Raw genomic sequence first — 27,498 nt, 5'->3', positions numbered from 1 at the left:
CACTGTTTACATTTGCGGGCGTGACTTGCGTATGCATTCCCTTAATTTTATTTTTACACTGTCCCTTTAAATTTATTTTTTTGTTCGCTTTTATTGCTATCATAAGGAATGTAAACATCTCTTGTGACAGTAATAGTCATGTGTCAGGTATTTTTTTGGAGGGATCTGGGGTCTATAAGACCCCAAATCCCTCATTTACGCTTAAAACTATACAAAAAGCTAAGTTCGGCTGTTTTGAATACTGACACTTTTTAAAATCTGGCGCCTTTAAGGCTCCAGTAATCCAGAAGTGACGAAGTGACATCGATTCCGGGTTTCTAGATCCGAGATCCGATCAAAGCCGATTCCAGACATGCTGGCTGGTTGCTTGGGCCTGATACAGGAGAGCCCAGGCAGAGCAGCAGAAGGTGGTCGGAGGAGGGGGACATCCCCTCCCGCTGCTGGTGTTGACAATTGAGTGGCTGCTTAGCCGCATCAGTTATCACAAGAAAGCCAACTGTCGGCTCTAAAAAACTGTACTGTTTTTTTAGCTGCAGGCATCACCCTGGAAGCAGAATGACGCACAGGTACGTGATTTTGCAGCAAGAGGTTAAGAAATGTTTCATTCAAGTTTATCCCAGGTGAGTTGTTCAGATGTTCACGAAAACAGGTCTCCCATCCAGGATCTTGACAGATCAGGATACACCATTTATGTCTAAAGGACGAAGGAGCTCTGTAAACAGATTTAAGTTTATCATCCACAAACTGATGTGTTAGTAGAGCGATTTAACAAAAACATACTTAATTATACTTGATACTTAAAAATTGGTCATGATTTTTTAATGCCTCCCTTGTTTGTCATATGGGAGGTACGCAGGCCTCCATGGGGTTTTCGCCCTTCGAGTTCATTTATGGGAGACACTCCCGTGGGTTACTGGATGTAGTGAAAGAGGTGTGAATGAGAGGCTTCCCCTGATCAAAGTGTAGTGGAACACATCGCACAAGTGCAGGACCAAAAGGCAAAAGTCATGCCCCTAATTAGAGAAAATTGCAGGCTGCACAAAAGGCCCAGAGTCGAGTGTACAAACAGCCTGCCAAGGTTAGAGTTTTTAAACCGGGGGATCCGATGCTTGTGTTAGTGTCTACAGTGAAGAGCAAGTTTCTCACAAAATGGCAGGGACCCTTTGAGATGGTGGAAAAGGTAGGAAAGGTTAACTATAATGTCTACCAGCCCACAAACAGAAAACCCTACCAGATCTATCACATTAACCTGATCAAGCCTTGGAAAGAGTGGGTTTAACAGTCAGAAAGTCCTGGAAGACCCAGGCGCTCAGATTATGGAAGTAGAGATTGCAGATACCCTTTCCCCTTCTCAAAAACAAGAGTCCTGGGAATTCTTACAGAGACATTTTTTTTTCAAACCTGCCAGGCCTAACTAATGTGTTATGCGTTTGCGTCAGGAATTGCCTGAACAATTAATTATATTGAGTCATTTTTCAACCAAAGCAGAAATCTTTAGGAAAAACACAAATCGATCGACTAAATATGGAATTACATGAATATTTATTCACTAGACATGTATTCACAATAAATAGTTAGATTGGTGGACAAAAATTTTCATAAAAATAACAAAATTGTATGCATCACTTGCTAATATGTATAATGCTACATATTTGAATGAATTGAAAGGATTAAAGAGGAGTTCCCATTTTTTTAAAAAAAATTAAAAGTTAGCAGCTACAAATACTTCAGCTGCTGACTTTTAAAAATCGGACACTTACCTGTCCCACGGTCCAGCGATGCAGGGGATAGAAGCCCTGCTCGTCTCCCCCTCCGTTTGGTGGCGCCGGCAGTGCAACTGTGGGCGCTGGGCTGTGTACCCACTGCACATGCGCGAGCGTGCCGTGACTGGCCGCTCAGTCATCTGGGACCTGTAATGTGTCCCAGACGATTGACAAGAGGGAGGGAGCAGAGCTGAGCCCTTGCTGCGCCGAAGGGAAGTGATGTCATCAGCCCAGGCACTGAAAGAGGCAGACTACGGGGGACCCCATAGCAACAGGCATTTAGAGGTAAGTTAGAAAAAAAAAATTTTCAATTTTTTTTTTTTTTTTTAGGCACATTCATGCATTTTTTTTTTGGGTGGAACACCACTTTAACTTCTCCCTGTGGACAAAATAACCATCTATATATAACTATCAGACAATAGTCTGCATTTTACGAAGCGCAACAGTTACTCCACAGCAGAAGGAGTAATTGTTAAACCATGTACAAAAAATAGTATGCTACTATATTATATGCTACTTGGAGAAATAAAATAAAAATAACAATAAAATTAAAGAAAAATCAAAATGGTTATAATACAGGGGGGAGAACAATCTAAGTTTTACAAGAAATCATAATACTAAAAACCTCCGTGCTCCCTCTGTAAAGATGGTATTGTTAGCAATGCTGTACTCCTTGAATGGGGAAATCACTAGAAATAGAGAAAAGGAGAACGCGAACGCCTAGTGCATTACCTTAGACACCTTAAAACTTTTATTTACAAAATGCCAAAAGCATACTCGCAAACATAAACGGATAAAAACGCATGTCATATACATCTCCAGCATCGAGGGTGACACTTCTCTGCGGTTGGACAGCTGATGTGTTTCGGGAGGCAAGCTCTCTTCCTCAGAGCTACTTGCTCTAGCTCTGCTGGAGATGTACATAACATGCGTTTTATCCTTTTATGTTTGTGAGTATGCTTTTGGCGTTTTGTAAATAAAAGTCTTAAGGTGTCTAAGGTAATGCACTAGGCATTTGCACCCTCCTTTTTTCTGTTTATAATCACAAGAAATCAATCAACAGGTATATCAGATTAAGCAATGAATCATGGAAAATCATTGTATTATAATAACCCTTTCAAAATGGCTGCTGGCTTACAATGGTCATTACCAGAGTCCCCTAAAATGGCTGCCTTTCCAAAGTGGCAAAATAGGGTTTAGATGATGAGGCGTGATGGTGAATGTCTCTCTGGATGGAGGGGTGTGTACTATATGAAGTGGTTCTTGATGGGTGATGAAGTCTGATGGACCAAGTGAAGTGTGTGTGATGTGTCCCTATGGCTTCCTATCCTCATCCTATATACCGTTCTGAACAATACGCTCATAAAAATTTGAATAAGCCTAGCCCAGAAGGTGAAACTTCTTTTCATTGGACCATGTGGCTAAATATTAATTTGTTGTTTGTTCAAGCATTGCCTCTCTTAGCCACCAAGTGTCACTCTAGGACAAGGGATGTGTGTTCTAAATTAATCTTATAAATATTCTGTTGTAGGAATGTTCACTTTCTCATGAGACGGTTGTGGCCATGCGATATTTCTAATATACTGTATATACAGTGCCTTGAAAAAGTATTCATACCCCTTGAAATTTTCCACATTTTGTCATGTTACAACCAAAACGTAAATGTATTTTATGTGAAAGACCAACACAAAATGGCACAGAAAATGTGAAGTGGAAGGAAAATTATAAATAGTTTTAAACATTTTTTTACAAATAAATATCTGAAAAGTGTGGCATGCATTTGTATTCAGCCCCCTTTACTCTGATACACCTAACTAAAATCTAGTGCAACCAATTGCCTTCAGAAGTCACCTTATTAGTAAATAGAGTCTACCTGTGTGCAATTTAATCTCAGTATTATTACAGCTGCTCTGTGATGCCCTCAGAGGTTTGCTAGAGAACCTTAGTGAACAAACAGCATCATGAAGGCCAAGGAACGCACCAGACAGGTCAGGGATAACGTTGTGGAAAATTTAAAAATATCCCAAGCTTTGAACATCTCACGGAGCACTGTTCAATCCATCATCTGAAAATGGAAAGAGTATGGCACAACTGCAAACCTACCAAGACATGGCCATCGACCTAAAATGACAGGCCGAGCAAGGAGAGCATGAATCGGAAAAGCAACCAAGAAACTCATGGTAACTCTGGAGGAGATGCAGAGATCCACAGCTCAGGTGGAAGAATCTGTCCACAGGACAACTATTAGTCGTGTATTCCACAAATCTGGCCTTTATGGAAGAGTGGCAAAAAGAAAGCCATTGTTGAAAGAAAGCCATAAGAAGTCCCTTTTGCAGTTTGTGAGAAGCCATGTGGGGACACAGCAAACATGTGGAAGAAGGTGCTCTGGTCAGATGAGTCCAAACTTAAACTTTTTGGCCAAATGCAAAATTCTATGTGGCGGAAAACTAACACTGCACGTCACCCTGAACACACCATGCCCACCGTGAAACATGGTGGTGGCAGCATCATGTTGTGGGGATGCTTTTTCAAGCAGGATCATTGAAGCTGGTCTAAGTTGAAGGGAAGATGGATGGAGCCAAATACATGGAAATCTTAGAAGAAAACCTGTTAGACCCCTTTCACACTGGGACCAAGTTCGCGGTAAAGCGTCGCTGTTTAAGCAGCACTTTTTGGCTGCTAGCAGGGCAGTTTTAACTCCAAATAAGGGGTTAAAAATGCTCGTGTTGTGGCGCTTCCTAGTGGCTTTTCAGGCGCTTCGGAAGGGCTGCCCATTTATTCTAAAAGGTAGGGCATTTTGGGAGCGCTGTATTTAAATACAGCGCTCCCAACCCGCCCCAAAGATGCTGCTTGCAGGAATCTTCTGAATGAACCACAAGCGCATGGCCTGAGTGTCAAAAGTCACACTTGAATGAATGGGAGGCGGTTTTCAGGCGCTTAGCAGAGGCTATTTTCAGTGCTAAAGCACCTGAAAATTGCCCCAGTGTGAAAGGGGTCTTAGAGTCTGCAAAAGACTTGAGACTGGGGCAGAGGTTCACCTTGCAGCAGGACAACGGCCCTAAACATAGTCAGAGCTACAATGGAATGGTTTAGATCAAAGCATATTCATGTTATAGAATGGTCCAGTCAAAGTCCAGACCTAAATCCAATTGAGAATCTGTGGTATGACTTGAAAATTGCTGTTCAGACACTCTCCATCCAATCTGACAGAGCTTGAGCTGTATTGCAAAAATTTCACTCTAGATGTGCAAAGCTGGTAGCGACATACCCAAAAAGACTTGCAGCTGTAATTGCAGCGAAAGGTGGTTCTACAAAGTATTGACTCAAGGGGGCTAAATACAAATGCACGCCACACTTTGTCAGCAGTCACATCATTAATAAATACAAGAGAACCAGTTCCACTGGCAGGCAGCGATACATGCCCACGCCATGACATTACCACCACCATGCTTCACTGATGAGGTAGCATGCTTTGGATCATGAGTAGTTCCTTTCCTTCTCCATACTCTTCTCTTCCCATCACTCTGGTACAAGTTGATCTTGGTCTCATCTGTCCATAGGATGTTGTTCCAGAAATGTGAAGGCTTTTTTAGATGTTGTTTGGCAAACTCTAATCTAGCCTTCCTGTTTTTGAGGCTCACCAATGGTTTATATCTTGTGGTGAACCCTCTGTATTCACTCTGGTAACGTCTTCTCTTGATTGTTGACTTTGACACACATACACCTACCTCCTGGAGAGTGTTCTTGATCCGGCCAACTGTTGTGAAGGGTGTTTTCTTCACCAGGGAAAGAATTCTTCGGTCATCCACCACAGTTGTTTTCCGTGGTCTTTCGGGTCTTTTGGTGTTGCTGAGCTCCCTGGTGCGTTCTTTTTTTTTTTAAGGATGTTCCAAACAGTTGATTTGGCCACACCTAATGTTTTTGTTATCTCTCTGATGGGTTTGTTTTGTTTTTTCAGCCTAATGATGGCTTGCTTCACTGGTAGTGACAGCTCTTTGGATCTCATATTGAGAGTTGACAGCAACAGATTCCAATTTCAAATAGCACACTTGAAATGAACTCTGGTCCTTTTATCTGCTCCTTGTAAATGGGATAATGAGGGGATAACACACACCTGGCCATGGAACAGCTGAGCAGCCAATTGTCCCATTACTTTTGGTCCCTTAAAAAGTGGGAGGCACATATACAAACTGCAATTCCTACACTGTTTACCTGATTTGGATGTAAATACCCTCAAATTAAAGCTGAAAGTCTGTAGCTAAAGCACATCTTGTTCGTTTCATTTCAAATCCATTGTGGTGGTGTATAGAGCCAAAAAGATTAGAATTGTGTTGATGTCCCAATATTTATGGACCTGACTGTATGAGAATACATTTGTGATGCAGCAATATTAACAGTAAGAAATGTTTGATTATCAGGAGTTGGGATTCCATATATATAAAATTATTAAAACAAACTATTAATTGAATGCATTTCCCTAATGATGGAGATTACAAATAAACAAACTGTAGTCATAACAAAACCCTTTTCACCATGTATACTGTTCTGATTTACAATCATATGAATATGTCCATTATGTTTGTTAGGTAGAATCGTTTATAATTGGGAAGCACAGTGGTGTAGTGGATAGCACTCTTGCCTAGCAGTAAAACAGGTCGCTGGTTCGAATCCCTACCTGCCAGGAGTTTGCATGTTCTCCCTGTGCCTGCATGGGTTTCCTCCAGGTACTGTGGTTACCTCCCACACTCCAGAGACATGCTGGTAGGTTAATTGGCTTCTGTCTAAACTGGCCCTAAAATATGAATGTGAGTTAGGGACTTTATAGTGTAAGCTTCTTGGGGGTAGGGACTGATGTGAATGTACAATGTATATGTAAAGCGTGGTGTAAATTGACAGTGCTATATAAGTACCTTAAATAATAATAATAATAATCCATTGGCATATATATATATATATATATATATATATATATATATATATATATATATATATATATCACACAGGGTCCTGATGATTTGCAACATAGAGATTGTGAAGTGACTTTATATTATATGTAAATCTTTAGCTGGTGATATTGTTACAGAAAAAATAGTTCCTTTCTGTGAGGGGGTCTCGTTCTGTGTTTATCTTTCTCAGAGCTGAAGCAATGGCTGGTCACTATATAACTACACAAGTCCATATAAATATACATAGTGCCTTCATACTCCACCTTTGTGTAAACATCGATCAGGGGTTATATATACACTCATTGTGTGTTTTTGCCTTGGAACGTCACTCTTTATTATTGGTCCAAGGATCATCAAATAAATTCTGTTTGGCGACCATGAAAATAGACTTATCCTTGGCTTCAGGTGAGAAGGAAAAATGCACGCTCATTGTTTTTCTAACTAGTTCTGTAAGCAGGCTTGTTTATAGACCTCCAACAAATTGAGAACAAAACCAAATGTCTTTGAGTGACGCTTGCATGACTTCATACCTGGAATATGATTTTGTTTTAAACGTCCAAGTTTCCAAAATTGAAATTATGGAAATATCTCTTTCTTCACAACAGTTCTGACAAATGTAATTGAACATGATATTACAGATCCTGGTGTCTGGGGAAACATTTAACCATACTGTGCATACCCGAAGCGTGCCATAGATTGTGTCAGCAGAGCTTAAAAATATGTTTGGGATTATCGAGGAATCCTCAAGTAGTTGGTCAGGTCCTGTAGTGCTAGTGCCCAAGCCAAATAGAACCTGGCAATTCTGTAATGATTTTTATATGTTAAATGAAGTCTACAAACTAGACGTGTATCCAATGCCCTATTTGGATGAATTATTTGAAAGATTAGGACCAGCCCGGTATATTACTACTCTTGATTTGACAAAGGGTTACTGGCGGATTCTACTCTTCCAAGAGGCTAAAGAGAAAACTGCCCCCATACTAGAAGGGTTATGGCAGTACGCCAGAATGACATTTAGGTGACGTGGGGCCACAGCACTTTTCAGATACAGTAGCCATGGACAAAGTCCTGAGACCCCGTAAGGAATTCTCAGGAGCTTACCTTGACCATATTGTCATCTTCAGCCACCACTGGGAAAGTAATTTACAAAAAGTTAATGTTATATGAATAGTGCGCTTGTTCAGAATTATAAACAAATATTGTTAATCTGAAAATTCTGCATATAAATCCTTACATCATATAGAATACATAAGTGCATATACAATAAAATAGCACATTGGACACAATGTGGAGTACTGTATTTATTGGCGTATAACACTCACTTTTTCACCATGAAAATCGGGTGCAAGTAGCATGTGCGTGTTATACGCCAATACTTCAATTTTATGCTGCCTCGGAGGGCACAGGGAGGGGGCGGGACGAGCGCCGTCAGATTGCATACAGTGAGAATCTCCTGTTTACTTGGCGGCCTCTGTAATAGGAAGTTCCGTCTCCTGCGCCGCCATTGGACCACTGTTCTGTCTATCGTAGGAGATTCTCACTGTATAATCTGTCTGCGCTCAACCTACCCCCCTCTAGGCTGCAGATGAGCATCGATCAGGCTGCACTGATGGCAATGGTGAGGCTGCTGCATTGAAGGCAATGGAGAGGCTGCTGCTTTGATGGAAATGGTGAGGCTGCTGCATTGATGGCAATGGTGAGGCTGCTGCATGGATAGCAATGGTGAGGCTGCTGCATTGATGGCAATGGTGAGGCTGCTGCATTGATGGCAATGGTGAGGCTGCTGCATTGATGGCAATGGCGAGGCTGCTGCATTGATGGCAGTGGCAAGGTTGCTGCATTGATGGCTATGGCGAGGTTGCTGCATTGATGGCTATGGCGAGGCTGCTGCATGGATGGCAATGGCGAGGCTGCTGCATTAATGGCAATGGTGAGGCTGCATTGCTGTGGACTGATGAGGCTGCATTAATGGCATTTGTGAGGCTGCAGATGGGTATTGTCCCTTATTGCGTGGGGGTCCCCTAAAATTCCATTACCAGGCCCTTCAGGTCTGGTATGGATATTAAGGGAACTCTGTGCCAAAATGAAAAAAAAAATGGCGTGGGGTTCCCCCCAAAAATCCATACCAAACCCTTCAGGTCTGGTATGGATTTTAAGGGGAACTCCATGCCAAAATTTTTAAAAAAATGGCATATTAACCTTTAAAATTAGCACTTTAGATTTCACCCATAGAATTTTAAAGGGTGTTCCAAATTTGCCCAAATTGTTCGCTGTTTGAACAGATAGCCCATCCCTAGTTGTGATGCCACCTACCTGGTTGAGGAAGATCTTTGGGGGACAGTACTATCAGAGATTTGAGGCCAGAAGGTCATATAGCTTTTCTAACTGGTGAGGGTTCTGATGCGTTCCATTTTAGAAGTAAAAAATGCGGCGCTAAATAATAGTGTGGCTGGAAAAAGAAAATAAATGAAAACATACATAAGTCCGAATATGTGTATCAATAAACAATGTGAAAACAACAACATAAGTCCAAAAAGTACAATAAGGTGCGTGATGGAATATTGAACATTGAAAGTAGAACAAAAATGGCTGGTGGAAGACCCAAAGAACCGGTGGATGTGGTGTAAATCCGTAGGACTAGGTTGACATCGATGGTATTAAACATCAGATAAATAAATAAAGATGGGTACTCTTACCGAAAAGGGTGGACTCCTCTGTCAGCGACATGGAGTCAATCAGACAATGAGCCCCATCGGGCTGGGAAGGAAATCCAGGATGTTGAAATACACAGGGTAACCTTCCAGCAGCAGGAACCAGGAGGGACATATGACAGGTGCCCAAAATGGAAATTCCCAGATGTAGGATGGTGGAACAGCACTGGTCATCCAAATGGAGTATATTCTTGTCAGAAGATTATGTAAAAGAAAAAATCACCGCTTCCGCATGGTGCAGGTAAAAAACAGGAGGGTTTTTATTGCTAAAAAGCCATATACAATAAAAAGGTGATCACAAAAATTAAAAATCAAAGCAGCATGGAACAGAGGTACCGTCCGACGCGTTTCGACCCAATGGTCTTCAACTGGGGCATGGACACCTCACTCCAAACTGCTCATATTTATAAATGATGATAAATTACATGATTAATGGGGAGGCGGTCACGTCACATCTCATTGGATGAGTAGCATTATGCAACACCGGAAGTGAATAACCTAAACATAAATGGCCTATCAGACAACATAATATAAGACAGGCAGGGATAATCTCCAATGAATGAAAAACCGGAAAGGGAAACGTTCCCGGGGATCTTCCGCTCGCATGTCAAACAAGGACATGACCTAGCGGCAAGAAGCCCGCCAAGGAAAGTGTCGTGTCAGGTGATCGGAGCGGAGGCGGCGTCATGTGACCCCACGTCAGAAGCTCCAGCCGCGCTGACGTCACATTGTAAACAAAGCGAGCCACGTGGAGATCCTCCCAAGAAGGTTTCTTTTTTTCAGAACTGCAATGGATACTATCCATGCCGCAGGTGTAATGTGTGTCACCATAATATAGGGGCTAGGTAGAGGATATTAACCTTTACATCTACTGTCACGTCCCATATATACCACATGAAACAATTTGCAACATGTTCTTCACAGTACATTGTTTATTTGCTCACCTGCCCCTGCCGTAAGCAGTATGTAGGCCGTACCATCAGGACCTTTACGATTCGTGTTAATGAACACATAGCCGGAATTAAGGGCGGCAAAAATAAACATACAGTGCCACGACACTATTTACAGTATCCCAACAAAGACCCTTCAGGCACCCTTTTCCAGGTGATCGATAAATTCGTTCCCCATTGGAGAGGTGAACCACGCCTCAGAGGCGTTTCGCACCTTGAAACTTATTGGATCTATGAGTTGAGGTCCTACTCCCCGTATGGCTTGAACGTGGAGTGGGACCTCAACTCGTTCATAGACCAGGCATAGATGTTACATAGTTTGCTTAAATTTCTATCTCATGATTATTTCATCTCTCAATATACCCTTTGGGAATGTTCCATCCAGATTTCCCCCTTTTTTCTCTTCCCCTTTGTTTTTCTTCACATAGGTATCACTCTTGCCTGCTTATAAGTCTTAGCCTATGGGGGTTTCCCCCATTTCACCAGATATGATGGCATTAGCCCCCATGTGTGCCACAAAAAAATTCTATATTTATTTCATGTATTAGGTCCACTTCTTGGACATTTTTAGGTCTGACAGTATACATCACATTAAAAATATGTCCATAGATAAAGTGTTTATCATTTGAGAACATACATGTTTTTATAAGATATCCATCTTCTTATAGAATACCTGTTACATATTCTTTTGTACCCTTTGTTCCATATTAAGAACCAATATGAATTTTTGTTTTACATGACTGTTCACCATTCATTAAGTTTTAGCTTGATACAATTATGATGACCGGTTCACTATGCCGCTATTGTCAGAGATCTATAATTAGAATTCATGATAGATGTGCAATGTACTGTGATGTCTTTTCCCCTGCCGCCTAGAGAGACTTCCCCCCAAGATCAGGTGACTAGGAGGTGGACGCGGCAAGCTTGGCTGCTGCAGGTGGCTCGCTTTGTTTACAATGTGACATCAGCGTGGCTGGAGCTTCTGACGTGCGGTCACGTGACGCCGCCTCCGCTCCGATCACCTGACATGACACTTTCCTTGGCGGGCTTCTTACCGCTACGTCATGTCCTTGTTTGACATGCGAGCGGAAGATCACCGGGAACGTTTCCCTTTCCAGTTTTTCATTCATTGGAGATTATCCCTGCCTGTCTTATATTATGTTGTCTGATAGGCCATTTATGTTTAGGTTATTCACTTCCGGTGTTGCATAATGCTACTCATCCAATGAGATGTGACGTGACCACCTCCCCATTAATCATGTAATTTATCATCATTTATATATATGAGCAGTTTGGAGTGAGGTGTTCATGCCCCAGTTGAAGAACATTGGGTCGAAACGCTGCTGTTCCATGCTGCTTTGATTTTTAATTTTTGTGATCACCTTTTTATTGTATATGGCTTTTTAGCAATAAAAACCCTCCTGTTTTTTACCTGCACCATGCGGAAGCGGTGATTTTTTCTTTTACATAATCTTCTGACAAGAATATACTCCCTTTGGATGACCAGTGCTGTTCCACCATCCTACATCTGGGAATTTCCATTTTGGGCACCTGTCATATGTCCCTCCTGGTTCCTGTTGCTGGAAGGTTACCCTGTGTATTCCAACATCCTGGATTTCCTTCCCGGCCCGATGGGGCTCATTGCCTGATTGACTCCATGTCGCTGACAGAGGAGTCCACCCTTTTCGGTAAGAGTACCCATCTTTATTTATTTATCTGATGTTTAATACCATCTATGTCAACCTAGTCCTACGGACTTACACCACATCCACCGGTTCTTTGGGTCTTCCACCAGCCATTTTTGTTCTACTTTCAATGTATGGACTATGAGTTAATATTCCATCACGCACCTTATTGTACTTTTTGGACTTATGTTGTTGTTTTCACATTGTTTATTGATACACATATTCGGACTTATGTATGTTTTCATTTATTTTCTTTTTCCAGCCACACTATTATTTAGCGCCGCATTTTTTACTTTCATCCTCAGTTGTTTGTCACAACGTATGCGGCTGCTTTTGCACTTTTGTCTTTTATAGAGAGCAGTGTTTTTACTTACCTTCTCGTTCCATTTTAGAAACCTGTAGCAGGCCAAACCTGGGGGAAATTCTGTAAAAAAGCAGTGTAATACTGCTTTTATACATGACATTAGGCCCCCATTGAACAGGTAAATATTTTGGCATTGGTCTAAAATCCCAAACAGCCATGGTTTGTTCTAAACTTGTGTTAAGACTAAACCGTTAACTCATCTTTACTAGCCAGAAAGCTAAATTCACACTTAAGGCTTGTATGTAAACTTTGCCACTTGTCAAAAAAATCTCTCATACTGTTTATTAGGTTTCAGCAGTTTGGTCAGGGACCACCCCAGTCTGTAACTTGATAGTTAAAGCGCAGCAACACATGGATAAAGTTATCCCTGTGCCCTGCCTCCATACCGGTAAGTTGCCTGTGTACTGTGTTGCAAAGGCATATTGCTCTTTTTTCTTCCAGTATGAATGCTGATGTGTGAAGAATCAGAGGTGGGTGCTATAAAGACAGACAATATTATTTAAAATTACATTTAGGATTTTTTTTTTATGAATAATTGAGTTAAAGAGAATTTAACTCAACTTATTTTTTTATTAAACAACCCACTAGAAACAGCCATAATGTGCACATATGCTTCACATATTTAGCCATAATGGTCTAGTATGCTTCACATATTTAGCCATAATGTGCTAGTATGCTTCACATATTTAGCCATAATGGTCTAGTATTCTTCACATATTAGCACATTATGACAGTCTTACATGTCAAATGGTGCCCTCCAGCACAGCACTGTTAACACTCCCATTGGTTATGGACTATTCCATCTTTTCCTGGTTTTCAGGTTCAGTCTGTTTAGTCGCATGAATGGCTGCACCTCGATGATGTCATTCCCACATGTGCGCGTAGGAATCAAATCATCATGGCACATAGGGGTGCCATACATGTACGCTGAGCTGCAAATGCAAAACTTAGTGTATATCAATGCTGACATGCCAAAAGAAGCATTTATAGGGTCTGACTGGTCTCTTCTGTCATAAAAACCTATTGTACCTGTCAATAGGGATGAGCTTTGAGTTCGAGTCAAACCCATGTTCGACTCGAACATTGCATGTTCAACCGTTTGTTGAATTTTGAATGTTATGGGCCATTCACGCCAAATTAGAGTGGCGCGTTCTGGCCCATAATTCACTGCGGCATCGCAGTGCATTGCTGGCTGATGATTGGGCAAGCATGCACTATGACCCGCATGCTTTGGCCAATCACAGCACGGTAAGAGCGGAGAGCCATAATTGGCCAAAGCCAGGGTGGCTTTGGCCAATTATGGCTCAGGGGGTTTAGAACACTCCCCACACTATATAAGGCCGCCTGTGTGGTGGCCTTGTGTAGTGTGTTGCAGCGCGGAGAGATAGACAGAGAGACAGTGTCATTTGATTTAAGTTAGATAGAGTAGGCAGACGAGTCAGTTAGCTGCACTTACAGTGTATTGTGTATATATATATACATATATATATATATGCACCTAGGTGTTGTGTGTGTGTGTGTGTGTATATATATATATATATATATATATATACACACTGTATTCAGTTTAGCTAGATCCGTTCCTGTTATTCTCTTCCTACTGACAGGCAGGCAGGTGTTTTTACAGTATTTACAGCTGCCTAAAGAAAATTGCTGGTGTTCTTCTGATCCTATTAGTCCTATTAGTAACGTATTTACAGTTAGTGTGGTGCATCCTCTGCACAGTGTGCACCTAAAGCTACCTGAAGAAAATTGGTGGTGTTCTTCTGATCCTATTAGTACCACAGGCAGCTGCAGTATTTACAGTTGGTGTACTGCGTCCTCTGCACAGTGTGCACCTAAAGCTACCTGAAGAAAATTGGTGGTATTCTTCTGATCCTATTAGTAACACAGGCAGGCAGTTAATTCTGCTAGCTGCAGTATCAGTATATATAGTGTGTAGTGTGTCCTCTGCACAGTGTGCACCTATAACTACCTGAAGAAAATTGGTGGTGTTCTGATCCTATTAATACTGCAGGCAGCTGCAGTATTTACAGTTAGTGTAGTGCGTTCTCTGCACAGTGTGCACCTAAAGCTACCTGAAGAAAATTGGTGGTGTTCTTCTGATCCTATTAGTACCGCAGGCAGCTGCAGTATTTACAAGTTAGTGTAGTGCATCCTCTGCACAGTGTGCACCTAAAGCTACCTGAAGAAAATTGGTGGTGTTCTGATCCTATTAATACCGCAGGCAGCTGCAGTATTTACAGTTAGTGTAGTGCGTACTCTGCACAGTGTGCACCTAAAGCTACCTGAAGAAAATTGGTGATGTTCTTCTGATCCTATTAGTACCGCAGGCAGCTGCAGTATTTACAGTTAGTGTAGTGCGTCCTCTGCACACTGTGCACCTAAAGCTACCTGAAGAAAATTGGTGGTGTTCTGATTCTATGAATACCGCAGACAGCTGCAGTATTTACAGTTAGTGTAGTGCGTTCTCTGCACAGTGTGCACCTAAAGCTACCTGAAGAAAATTGGTGGTGTTCTTCTGATCCTATTAGTACCGCAAGCAGCTGCAGTATTTACAAGTTAGTGTAGTGCATCCTCTGCACAGTATGCACCTAAAGCTACCTGAAGAAAATTGGTGGGGTTCTGATCCTATTAGTACCGCAGGCAGCTGCAGTATTTACAAGCTAGTGTAGTGCATCCTCTGCACACTGTGCACCTAAAGCTACCTGAAGAAAATTGGTGGTGTTCTTCTGATCCTATTGGTACCGCAGGCAGTTGCAGTATTTACAGTTAGTGTAGTGCGTCCTCTGCACAGTGTGCACCTAAAGCTACCTGAAGACAATTCCTGTTGTTCTGATCCTATTAATACCACAGGCAGGCAGCTGCAGTATTTACAGTTAGTGTACTGTGTCCTCTGCACAGTGTGCACCTAAAGCTACCTGAAGACAATTGCTGTTCTTCTGATCCTATTAGTACCGCAGGCGGCTGCAGTATTTACAAGTTAGTGTAGTGCATCCTCTGCACAGTGTGCACCTAAAGCTACCTGAAGAAAATTGGTGGTGTTCTGATCCTATTAGTACCGCAGGCAGCTGCAGTATTTACAAGCTAGAGTAGTGCGTTCTCTGCACAGTGTGCACCTAAAGCTACCTGAAGAAAATTGGTGGTGCTCTTCTGATCCTATTGGTACCGCAGGTAGCTGCAGTATTTACAGTTAGTGTAGTGCGTCCTCTGCACAGTGTGCAGCTAAAGCTACCTGAAGACAATTCCTGTTGTTCTGATCCTATTAATACCACAGGCAGGCAGCTGCAGTATTTACAGTTAGTGTACTGTGTCCTCTGCACAGTGTGCACCTAAAGCTACCTGAAGACAATTGCTGTTGTTCTGATCCTATTAATACCACAGGCAGGCAGCTGCAGTATTTACAGTTAGTGTACTGTGTCCTCTGCACAGTGTGCACCTAAAGCTACCTGAAGACAATTGCTGTTGTTCTGAAACCCATTTAATACCACAGGCAGGCAGCTACAATATTTACAGTTAGTGTACTGTGTCCTCTGCACAGTGTGCACCTAAAGCTACCTGAAGAAAATTGGTGGTGTTCCCCTGATCCTATTAGTACCACAGGCAGGCAGCTGCAGTATTTACAGTTGGTGTACTGCGTCCTCTGCACAGTGTGCACCTAAAGCTACCTGAAGAAAATTGGTGGTATTCTTCTGATCCTATTAGTAACACAGGCAGGCAGTTGATTCTGCTAGCTGCAGTATTAGTATATATATACATCCCAGCTTTGTGCAGCTACATCTCACTGCAGGCCATTAGTATGTCTGGAAGGCCAACAAGGAGAGGCAGACAGTCACAAGCCAATAAAAGAGGGCAAGCAGGCTCTGTGTCTAGAGGCAACAGTGCTGGTCATGGAGATGGTGCATTCTCATCAGCACGTGGCCGTGGGACACGCTTGTCCTTTTTTTCGGCAACTGGCCGCATTGAGCTGCAATATGCGGAAGATTTGGTAGAGTGGATGACCAAGCCGTCCTCATCCTCTCTCACCCAGGCTCAGGGTACTTTGTCTGGCAAAGCAGCTGCCAACGCGGCCTCTTCCCTCGGCTCAATGGCATCAGTCGCTCCTTCCCTAGCCCAACCATGTCCTCCTGAGGAGTCCCCCGAACTGTTTGACCACAGTGTGGGTACATGCTCCAGGAGGATGCCCAGCATTTTGAAGGCTCCGATGATGGTACTCAGCTAGAGGAAGGCAGTAATATGAGCCCAGAGAGAGGGGGTGCCCAAGAAGCACAGCAATCTGACAGTCATGTTCCCCCAGCTGCAGCATACTGCCAGTTTGCTCCAGTGATGAGGAGGGAGGGGATAATGAGGTCACTGACTCCACGTGGGTGCCTGATAGGAGAGGAGGAGGAGGCACATCTCCAACGAGGCAGGATGCCCTCCAGTGGCCAGCTTAAGGGCAGCACACCGACTGCATCACAACGCAGAGCTCCGCATGTGCAGGGCGCTGCTGTCTCTGCATGTTATTCCAAAAGTTCTTTGGTGTGGGCCTTTTTTGAGACGAGTGCATCAGATCGCACAGCTGCTATTTGCAACATATGTCTCAAGCGTATCTCGCGTGGCCAAAACATCACCCGCTTGGGCACCACATGCTTGACCAGACATATGTCGACCTGCCATGCAGTTCGTTGGCAAGCGTACCTAAAAGACCTACACCAAAGAACAAAGTGGACCTCTCCTTGCTCCTCATCAGCTGGGATCTCCAACCCCACTATACCTTCAGTCCTCTCTGAAACCTGCACTGAGAGGAATGAAGGTGTAGAATTAGGTGTGTCACAGCCAAGTACTTGCGGGCAATCTGCTATCGGTACACCAACGTCAGATTGTACCAGGCAAATTTCCCTGCCCCAGCTGCTGCACCGCCAAAAGAAGTTTGCTCCCAGCCATCCACATGCCCAAAGGTTGAATGCTAGTTTGGCTAAATTGCTAGCACTTCAACTGCTGCCTTTTCAGTTAGTAGACTCTGCCCCCTTCCGTGAGTTTGTGGAATGTGCGGTTCCTCAGTGGCAGGTTCCCAAATGCCACTTTTTCTCACGGAAGGTGATTCCGGCTCTCTTCCGGCATGTGGAAGACAATGTCTTGGCCTCGCTGGACAGGGCAGTCAGCGGTAAGGTGCATATTACTGCTGACTCATGATCCTGCAGGCATGGACAGGGACGTTGCCTATCTTTCACCGCGAACTGGGTGACTCTTCTGGCAGCTGGGAAGGATGCAGGACAGGGTGCAGTAGTGTTGGAGGTTGTTCCGCCACCACGCCTCCAAAATTCTACTAGTGTTGATTCAGCCACACCTCTCTCCTCCACCCCCTCCTCTTCTTCTTCCTCCGTGGCCTCTTCCTGTGCTGATTTGTCCTCGGAACCAGCGGTGTTTCGTAGGCATTCAAGGGGCTACGCAAGAATGCAGGCAAAAAGATGCCATGCGGTGCTTGAGCTGGTGTACTTGGGGGACAGGAGCCACACTGGGACAGAGATTCTGTCAGCTCTGCAGGGGCAGGTTCAGAGGTGGTTGACATCACGCCAGCTTAAGGCAGGTATGATGGTTTGCGACAATGGCACCAACCTCCTCTCCGTCCTCCTACAGGGACAACTGACCCATGTGTCCTGTTTGGCTCACGTCTTTAAGTTGGTGCAGCGGTTCTTGGGCAGGTACCTGGGCTTACAGGATGTCCTGAGGCAGGCCAGGAAAGTCTGTGTACATTTCCGCAGGTCATATAATGCCAGTGCTCGGCAGGCTGACCTCAAAAGGAATTCAACCTGCCCAAGAACCGCCTAATCTGTGACATGCCCACCAGGTGGAACTCAACATTGGCCATGCTGCAGCGGCTGCACACGCAGCAGAGGGCCATCAATGAGTACCTATGCGACTATGGCACCAGGACAGGGTCAGGGGACCTTGTTTTTTTTTTCCCCACGCCAGTGGGCCATGATCAGGGATACATGCACTGTCCTGTCACCATTTGAGGAGGCCACGAGGTTGGTGAGCAGTGACAGTGCATGCATCAGTGACACTGTCCCTCTTGTCCAGCTGTTGGAGCACACGCTGCGTGGAATAATGGACAATGCGCTTGAGGCAGAAAAGAGGGAGGAAGAGGAGGACTCCCTTACCTCTCAAGGCCCCCTTTATCCAGACAGTGTTCCTGCGTGCCTGCCGATCACACAGGAAGAGGAGGAGGGGGAGGATTGTGTCAGCATGGAGGTGGAGCCTGGCACTCAGCATCAGCAGCAGTCCTCAAGGGATCATTTACAGTCCGAAGAAACCCATGGACTTGTACGTGGCTGGGAGGAGGTGGCTGCGGATCATGTCCTTAGTGACCCAGAGGACTCTGGACCAAATGCATCAGCAAACCTACGCTGCATGGCCTCCCTGATCCTGCAAAGCCTGCGGAAGGATCCTCGTATTCATGGTATCAAGGGGAGGGATGATTACTGGCTGGCAACCCTCCTTGATCCATGTTACAAGGGTAAGGTTGCGGACCTTATCTTGCCGTCTCAGAGGGAGCAGAGGATGAAACATCTTCGGGAGGCCTTGCAGAAAGGTTTGTGCAACGCGTTTCCAGAGCCTGGGAGGTTACAATTTCCTGGTCCTCCTGGACAACGTGTTGCTGAGGCTTTGGTCAGTCACAGAAGGAGCAGTGCGGAAGGTGGACATCTGACCGATGTGTTCAGACAATTTTTTAGTCCACAGCCCCAAGGTCTGATCAGTTCCATCAACCATCGCCAGCGTCTGATTCACATGGTGCAGGATTACCTAGGGGCAAGATCAGACTTGGACACCTTTCCCACCGAAAATCCTCTGGGTTACTGGGTCTTGAGGATGGATCACTGGCCAGAGCTTGCACAGTATGCAATTGAGCTACTGGCCTGTCCTGCATCCAGCGTTCTTTCGGAATGCACATTCTGTGATGTTGGAGTCTTTGTAACCGATCACAGGGTGCACCTGTCCACCGAATCGGTCGATCGGCTGACCTTCATAAAAATGAATCAGTCTTGGATCACCAGCTACCGAGCACCTGATACTGATGTAACCGATTTTTTTTCTTAATGTGAGATCCCTTCAAGACTGCCTATGCTGATGCTGAGTGACTATCCTGTTATGCTGAGTCACAATCCTCTTCCTCCTCAATTTTCATGCTGATAGCTTGTAAGAACATTTTTGGTTCTGGGCACCGCCACCAGTGGCCAAGGCCCAATTTTTCTGCCCCTGTTTAACAGGGCCGTGTAATTACAATTTTTGATTCAATACTTTGCAGCAGGGCTCATTCCTGCACTCCAACTCGAGTATTTGTGACGGGTTGCAGTGTTGTGGCACCAGAACCAGTGCCCAAAGCCCAATTTTTCAGCCCCTGTTTAACAGGGGCATATAATTACAATTTTTGATGCAATACTTTGCAGCAGGGCTCATTCCTGCGCTCCAACTATAGTATCTGTGAGGGGTTGCAGTGTTGTGGCACCAGTGCCCCAGGGCCCAATTTTTCAACCCCTGTTTAAAAGGGGCGTATAATTACAATTTTTGTTGAAATACTTTGCAGCAGGGCTCATTCCTGCACTCCAACTATAGCATCTGTGAGGGGTTGCAGTGTTGTGGCAATTTTTCTGCCCCTGTTTAACAGGGGTGTGTAATTACAATTTTTGATGCAATACTTTGCAGCAGGGCTCATTCCTGCGCTCCAACTAGAGTATCTGTGAGGGGTTGCAGTGTTGTGGCACCAGCACCAGTGCCCAAGGCCCAAATTTTCAGCCCCTGTTTAACAGGGGCGTATAATTACAATTTTTCATGCAATACTCTGCAGCAGGGCTCATTCCTGCACTCCAACTCTAGAATCTGTGAAGAGGGGCAGTGTTGTGGCACCAGTGCCTAAGGCCCAATGTTTCTGCCCCTGTTCAACAGGGACATGTAATTACAATTCTTGATCTAATATTTCACAGCAGGGCCCATTCCTGCGCCCTCCAAGAGTAACTGTGAGGGCTTACAGTGTTGTGGCAACACCACCACCACCACCAAAGGCCAAATTTTTCTGCCCCTGTTCAACAGGTGCATGTAATTACAATTCTTGATATAATATTTCACAGCAGGGCCCGTTCCAGCTCCCATCAAGAGTAACTGTGAGGACTTACAGTGTTGTGGAACCAGCACCACCACCACCACCAAAGGCCCAATTTTTCTGCCCCTGTTCAACAGGTGCATGTAATTACAATTCTTGATATAATATTTCACAGCAGGGCCCGTTCCTGCGCCCACCAAGAGTAACTGTGAGGGTTTACAGTGTTGTGGCAACACTAACACCGAACGTCCAGATGAAGCTACACACCCTCAAATGTGAAAGGCGTTGACGTCATGTCCGCCCAGACGTGACGCCTCGACGCCATCCCCCATTGGTGCTTGTGAGCTCGCTATACTGTGGGAGGAGGTTGATCACATGACCGCTCGGTACCTAGAGAGATCTTGGAAATACACAGATGAGGCTCCATATTCAGATGACTGATCCCTCTAGGCTTCCTTTCATACACCAGCCCACCTGTACCCCACACGAAGGGTTCCTCCAACAGATACTGTTACAAGGATCTGACACTTAATAACGGCAGGACATCGATACAGGAAGGCACGATCTCTGGAAGCAGATGACGGCATCTATCTACAACCGGGGGTGGTAATGTACTGTGGCTGTTTTCATCTTTGATCAATCTCTACATGTCAGTTGTGCACCTTACAACAGCCCATCACTACCGGTCTTCTGAGAACACACTCAGATCAGTATATACCGGACTACAGGCCACCCACAGCAACATTGCCTTGACTGTGGTATATATTTACACAGCATTGAACTTTGGCATTCTTGCCTATACTTTTATGCTGCCCGGTTCCTATAGATTGTAGATATCAGTCGGGCACCCCCACCAGCTGGTGTCCACCATGAGCCCCCAAGAAACATTGTGACTATATCACTATCATTTCCCTTTCCCTATCCTCCATCCCTTCCCGAGCCTCACTTATCCACCTGGGGGATTGATGTCAGCCTTGTGGCCTTACCCAGCATTCTCTGGATACTTCCCATGGTGGACGACAAGGCTGACACCAATTTTACTTGCGTCCGGACGCTGTTTGTGTTTTATGTTTTTGTTACATGTTGTTTTGTTCCCCCTGTTTTCTGTGGTTGCGACAGACCAGCCTATCCAGGTGGTCGGCAATCTTTTACCAGGAACAGTACACCACTGGGTCTTTACCCTTCTACCTGTAATTTGTGTATACGCCAATAAATTTTCATTTTTGATATAATTGCCTGTGTTTTGCCCTTTCATTAGCCCCGCTTTTCTCTGTCCCCTCCTGTTTGGGATACTTTGTACAACACCTAAGGCCGGTCTGGGGATTATAACATCATTTCCGGCCCTTTTCCCCTCTCTGCAGGTCACTTCCTGGTGTGATCAAACGGAGACCGGAGGTGATGTACGCATGCGTCGTTTTTTGATGACGTTACCGCGCTGGACCACGCCGCGCGCATGCGCGAGCGCGGTCTCTATTAGACTATGGGGGATGTGATTGAGGTTGAGACGCACAGTTGCGGCCTCGCCCTTCATTGATGTCACCGCGCTGAACTACGCCGCGCGCATGCGCGAGCGTGGTTTTTTATCGTAATATACGTTAGGGGGGATGTCACTGATGTGGTGATGCAGAGTCACGGCCTCCCCCTCCATACACCCACTAAGAGGTCATAAGGGGTAGTAACAAGTGGAAGTGGGAGGTTCTGGATGCCGGGACTCTGCATCATGTCTCCTCCTGAAGCACATGACACCATTAGACCTATGGGAATGGAATCATTTGAAAGAGAGGTTTGGAAGGCATTCAGCATCATGTCTCCTCCTGAAGCACATGACACCATTAGACCTATGGGAATGGAATCATTTGAAAGAGAGGTTTGGAAGGCATTCAGCATCATGTCTCCTCCTGAAGCACATGACACCATTAGACCTATGGGAATGGAATCATGTGAAAGAGAGGCTTGGAAGGCACTCAGCACCACGTCTTCTCTTGAAACACATGACACCATTAGATCTATGGGAATGGAATCATTTGAAAGAGAGGCTTGGGGGGCACTCAGCATCATGTCTCCTCCTGAAGCACATGACACCATTAGACCTATGGGAATGGAATCATTTGAAAGAGAGACTTGGAAGGCACTCAGCATCATGTCTTCTCCTGAAGCACATGACACCATTAGACCTATGGGAATGGACTTTGCATCATGTCTCCTCTTGAAGCACATAACACCATTAGACCTATGGGAATGGAATCATTTGAAAGAGAGGTTTGGAAGGCATTCAGCATCATGTCTCCTCCTGAAGCACATGACACCATTAGACCTATGGGAATGGAATTATTTGAAAGAGAGGTTTGGAAGGCATTCAGCATCATGTCTCCTCCTGAAGCACATGACACCATTAGACCTATGGGAATGGAATCATGTGAAAGAGAGGCTTGGAAGGCACTCAGCACCACGTCTTCTCTTGAAACACATGACACCATTAGACCTATGGGAATTGAATTACATGAAAGAGAGGCTTGGATAGCTCTCGGGTCCGCCATTTTGGATGACCCCGGAAGTGCCAATGCAAACAAGCCTGGGAGCTGGATTCTCATCAGAGGGGTCTTTGTCCCTATATAAAGGAGTCTGGCTGCAGTGGGCAAGTACCCCAGACGAAGTCTTGTATGACGAAACGCGTCGGGAGGACTCCACTGCCGCCATTTTATTTGCAAGCGCTTTTTATTCTGAAATGTAAGTGTTTTTCCTTTTAATAAATTTTTTATGGTTTACGGAATTACGCTATGAGCCCCTTCTTCATTACATGTGGGTAATGTCCGTTGGTGTCCGAGCTTCCATATGAAGAAGACCTCTTTGGGCTAGCAACGTTACAACTTCACCATTCACCAGCCCTTGGTTCCCTACCTTCATTGCCAGTGAGCAATCCAAGCCTGTTTGACCCATATAGCGTATGCTAGGTGGGTCCCAACTTTCTGGTAAGCCTCCAGTCATCCTAGGTGGCGGTTTCGCACAAGGGTCTGTCAGCACATGTTGGAGTACATACAGAAATCTCTCACGAGTATATGTTTTGGAATTTATCACCATTGCAAAATTTATGTTCACCGTATCTGCACATTCAGTTTTGGACTTTATTGCCATTTTTACATCCTGTTATCACTTTTGGTGACCCTAAGGCTTTATAACATAAGTGTTCTATATGTATGAATGTTCACAAAGTATACAAAACACTATCTTTTCACAATTCATTTTGCTATTATATGTGGTATAGCAATATTTTCTTTCTCATTTTTTAGCGCTACACTTGGTTATATATGACCTAAGGCCCCAATTTCTGCAGTATATATAGGGCAGGCCCCTACTTTCAAACATCCAACTTACAAACGACTCCTACTTGCAAACGGAAGGAGACAACAGGAAGTGAGATGAAATCTACCCCTAGGAAGGGAAATTCTCTCCTTTAAGAGTTAATATGGGAAAAACGTGTCTCCTCTTCACTGATGCTTTATCACCAATCCTTGTTTCACTAAAAACCCCAAATTTTCAAAAAACATTTGTCATTGGGACATAAAGTGAGGTGAAATCTTCTGAAGAGGTGCACAGACAGCAAAACAAATGTTACAGGGGTGATAACCCTTCCCTATGTTTTCCAAAAAGCTTAAAAATAGATTTTTTTGGCTGGAGCTACACTTTAAAAATGTACCAGTTCAAAATTACAAACAGATTCTACTTAACAACAAACCTACAGTCCCTGTCTTGTTTGCACCGCCTGTATACTGCTGTTCAGAGTATATAGGGCCTGGGGGCCCCATGCCTTTCCTTTTTTTAATTAGGGTGCGGGGTTCCCTTTAATATCCATACAAGACCCAAAGGGCCTGGTAATGGACTGGGGGGTGGGGGGTACCCATGCCATTTGTCTCACTGATTTTCATCCATATTGCAGTGACCGGACATTGCATTAAAGCCGCAAGAAGTTTTAAATGACTTTTATTCCTTTAAAAATGTCATTTTGTGCAGGGACTGTTCTAAGCACAGGAAACATACTATAGACACCCCCCAGGTACGATATTTAAAGGAATATTTCACTTTTTTTTACACTTTAAGCATCATTAAAATCACTGCTCCCGAAAAAATGGCCGTTTTTAAAACATTTTTTTGCATTGATACATGTCCCCTGGGACAGGACCCGGGTCCCCAAACCCTTTTTAGGACAATAACTTGCATATTAGCCCTTAAAATTAGCACTTTTGATTTTGAATGTTCGAGTCCCATAGACTTTAATGGGGTTCTAAAGTTTGCGCGAACTTTCGGTCCGTTCGCAGGTTCTGGTGCGAACCAAACCGAGGGGTGTTCGGCTCATCCCTACCTGTCAGGATTTTTTTACATTTGAGTTCTCTTAGGCAGTAGCACATGATATCTGCTTTAATTGTGTCATTGTGTTTATTGACTAGGGCCTTTTGCATATTATTTAGTACAAATCACATTTTTTGATTGGAGCTCTACATGTATTCATTGATTATGAATTTGTTCACAAAGCACCATCTTAAAAGTAGATTAAGCAGGGTTTTAACATGTCCCCGAACTATAAGCTCTTCACTTTTATATTTATCCCTTGCAAATGCTTTTAGTAAATTCTGTATTCACCAGTCCTCAGGAAGGATGTGCTGGAACTGGAGTGAGTCCAGAGAAGGGCGACAAAGCTAATAAAGAGGCCTGAAGAACCTCAGTTATGAGAAATGACTACAGACATTAAAGGGAGACATATAAGGGAGGAATGGGGTGACCTCCAAAAATTCCTACACTCAATGTATAGACTGCTATAATTTAAGGCAGTGCTCTGATTATAGGAGAACTTGCCAATATAGAGCCATCTTGACACCAAGTGCACCATCTGCATAAATTTGAGTTAGAAACCAGTTTTGATAGATTTTCTCTTCAATGGATAATAGGACAGTGCACTGGGGAGTTTTCACACTACACAGTCTCATGCACACTGGACTTTTTTCAGCTGCTCCTAGGGTCGTCTGGCATTTTTTCTTTTTTCCTGCCTCTAAATGCCCCTGCATGTTGGCCTATTAGGTTGATTTACTAAAACTGAAGAGTGCAACACTTGGTTTCTTTGCAGAGCTGCAAATCTAAAATCTTACTGTGAAGGGGTTATAGTTCGGAGACATGTTAGCTTAATTAAACAAGCTTAATGCAGAGTTCCACCCAAAAATGGAACTTCCGCTTTAAGGGAGGTGACCCCCTGACATGCCACATTTGGCATGTAATTTTTTTTTGGGGGGGGGGGAGCCGGTACCTCTTTTCAGAGGGTCCCAGCTCCCACTTCCTCCCGGCACACCACGGCACCGGAAGGGAGATCACCTCTCCCCCTCCCTCTTGGCAATCATCTGGGACACGTCACAGGTCCCAGATGATTGCCTGGCCAGTCGCGGCGTGCAGTGCGGCTCATGCATGCGCAGTGGGTGCCCGGCTGCTTCACAGCCGGGCACCCACACTTACAATGCTGACGCCGCAGAGGAGTGGGAGACAAGCGGGGCTTTGTGTGCCTGCATCGCTGGACCCTGGGACAGGTAAGTGTCCAATTATTAAAAGTCAGCAGCTGCAGTATTTGTAGCTGCTGACTTTTAATTTTTTTTTTTTTTAGCACTTTAAGTTACAAGCTGATTGGCTACCATGCACAGCTGCACCAGATTTTGCACTCTCCAGTTATAGTAAATTAGCCCCCTATTTGTGTGTTTAGCGGCAGGAAAATAAAAACACTGCCTGTGCGTGCAGTAGCAGCTGAGTTTTGGCAGAAAAAAACTTCTACAAGCGCAATGCTAGGCGCTTTTAGCACTTGAATGTTAATTCATTTCAATGACCAGAATCAATTATTATTCTGGCCAATGAAATGAATGAGCAACCAAGCATTTTTTTCTGCCAAAATATTGCCACCAGGAGGAAAGGCTTCTAGGAGAGTTTGCAAAACATCCTGTGTGCATGAGGCCTACGTATTAAAGCGGAGGTCCGGCCGTTTAAAAAAAGAAAAAAAAAAGTCAGCAACTACAAACACTGTAGCTGCTGACTTTTAATAAGGGCACTTACCTGTCCAGCAAGCCCGCGATGTCGGCCTCCCGAGGCCGATCCGTCCATTGGATCGGGTGCCCGTGCCGCCATCCTAAGGGAAACAGGCAGTGGAGCCTTGCGGCTTCACTACCCGTTTCCTACTGCGCATGCGCGAGTCGCGCAGTGCTTTGTGAATGGCCCTGTGGTTTTCTGGAACACACATGTCCCAGAAGACAACGGGGCAGCTTGCGAAAGAGGAGGAAGTGAAGGAGCAGTGCCGCGGAATAGAAAGAGGCAGATTAGGAAGACTGCCTAGCAACAGACATTTCTGGTAAGTAAAAAAACCCTTTTTTTTCAAATGTTTTTTATATTTTTTTTGTAGAATGTTAATGTAATTTTTAATTTTAGGGTGGACCTCCGCTTTAAGATGTCAGATTATCTTGAGTGCTCTGTTTCTCCTCCACAGCTGTTGTGAGCTACACTGAACATAAATCATTACTATGGTATTATTGAATTCTGAGATTATTGTGGCATTGTAAAGTTTGAAAAAGTATTTGGAGCCAGTAGAACATGATAATATGAAGGATCATAAAAAAAAGATGAGCAAAGAAAAAAACATATGTTACAGAAAGAGACTGTGAAAAGGTTAGTTTGTGCTTTAAGCAGCTTGATTCCAAATCATTTATTCCAAGAAATGAATATTCAATAATTGTGCCTCTTGGAAAGGTCATTTATAGACTCTCTATTAAATGTAGAGGTGTAACATAATGAATTTTGGAATTGGAATATTTATTATTTGTAGGGACTCATTCAAAAAGGCTGTTCTAGTCATCCATCTAAAGCAGTGGTTCTCAACTCCGGTCCTCAGGACCCACTAACAGGCCAGAATTTAAGTATTACCTTGGGGAGATGCAGACTAGAATACTACAATCACTGAGCAGCAAATGATATCACCTG

At 44.2% G+C, this 27,498-nt stretch overlaps 1 long non-coding RNA gene across 1 annotated transcript in view; it reads left to right on the top strand.

The window, feature by feature from the left end:
• Window positions 1-27,498, top strand: part of LOC141108218 (uncharacterized) — a 753,340-nt gene that overhangs the window by 338,300 nt on the left and 387,542 nt on the right. The window contains exon 4 of the long non-coding RNA XR_012236027.1: window positions 27,008-27,186. This is a non-coding gene — a long non-coding RNA (uncharacterized lncRNA). The remainder of the gene's footprint in view (window positions 1-27,007; window positions 27,187-27,498) is intronic.

Source organism: Aquarana catesbeiana, linkage group LG09 (assembly GCF_042186555.1).
Source record: "Aquarana catesbeiana isolate 2022-GZ linkage group LG09, ASM4218655v1, whole genome shotgun sequence".
Classification (NCBI taxonomy): Eukaryota; Metazoa; Chordata; class Amphibia; order Anura; family Ranidae; genus Aquarana; species Aquarana catesbeiana.
Note: the sequence above shows the minus strand (reverse complement) of the source record. Positions and strands in the feature narration are given on the sequence as shown.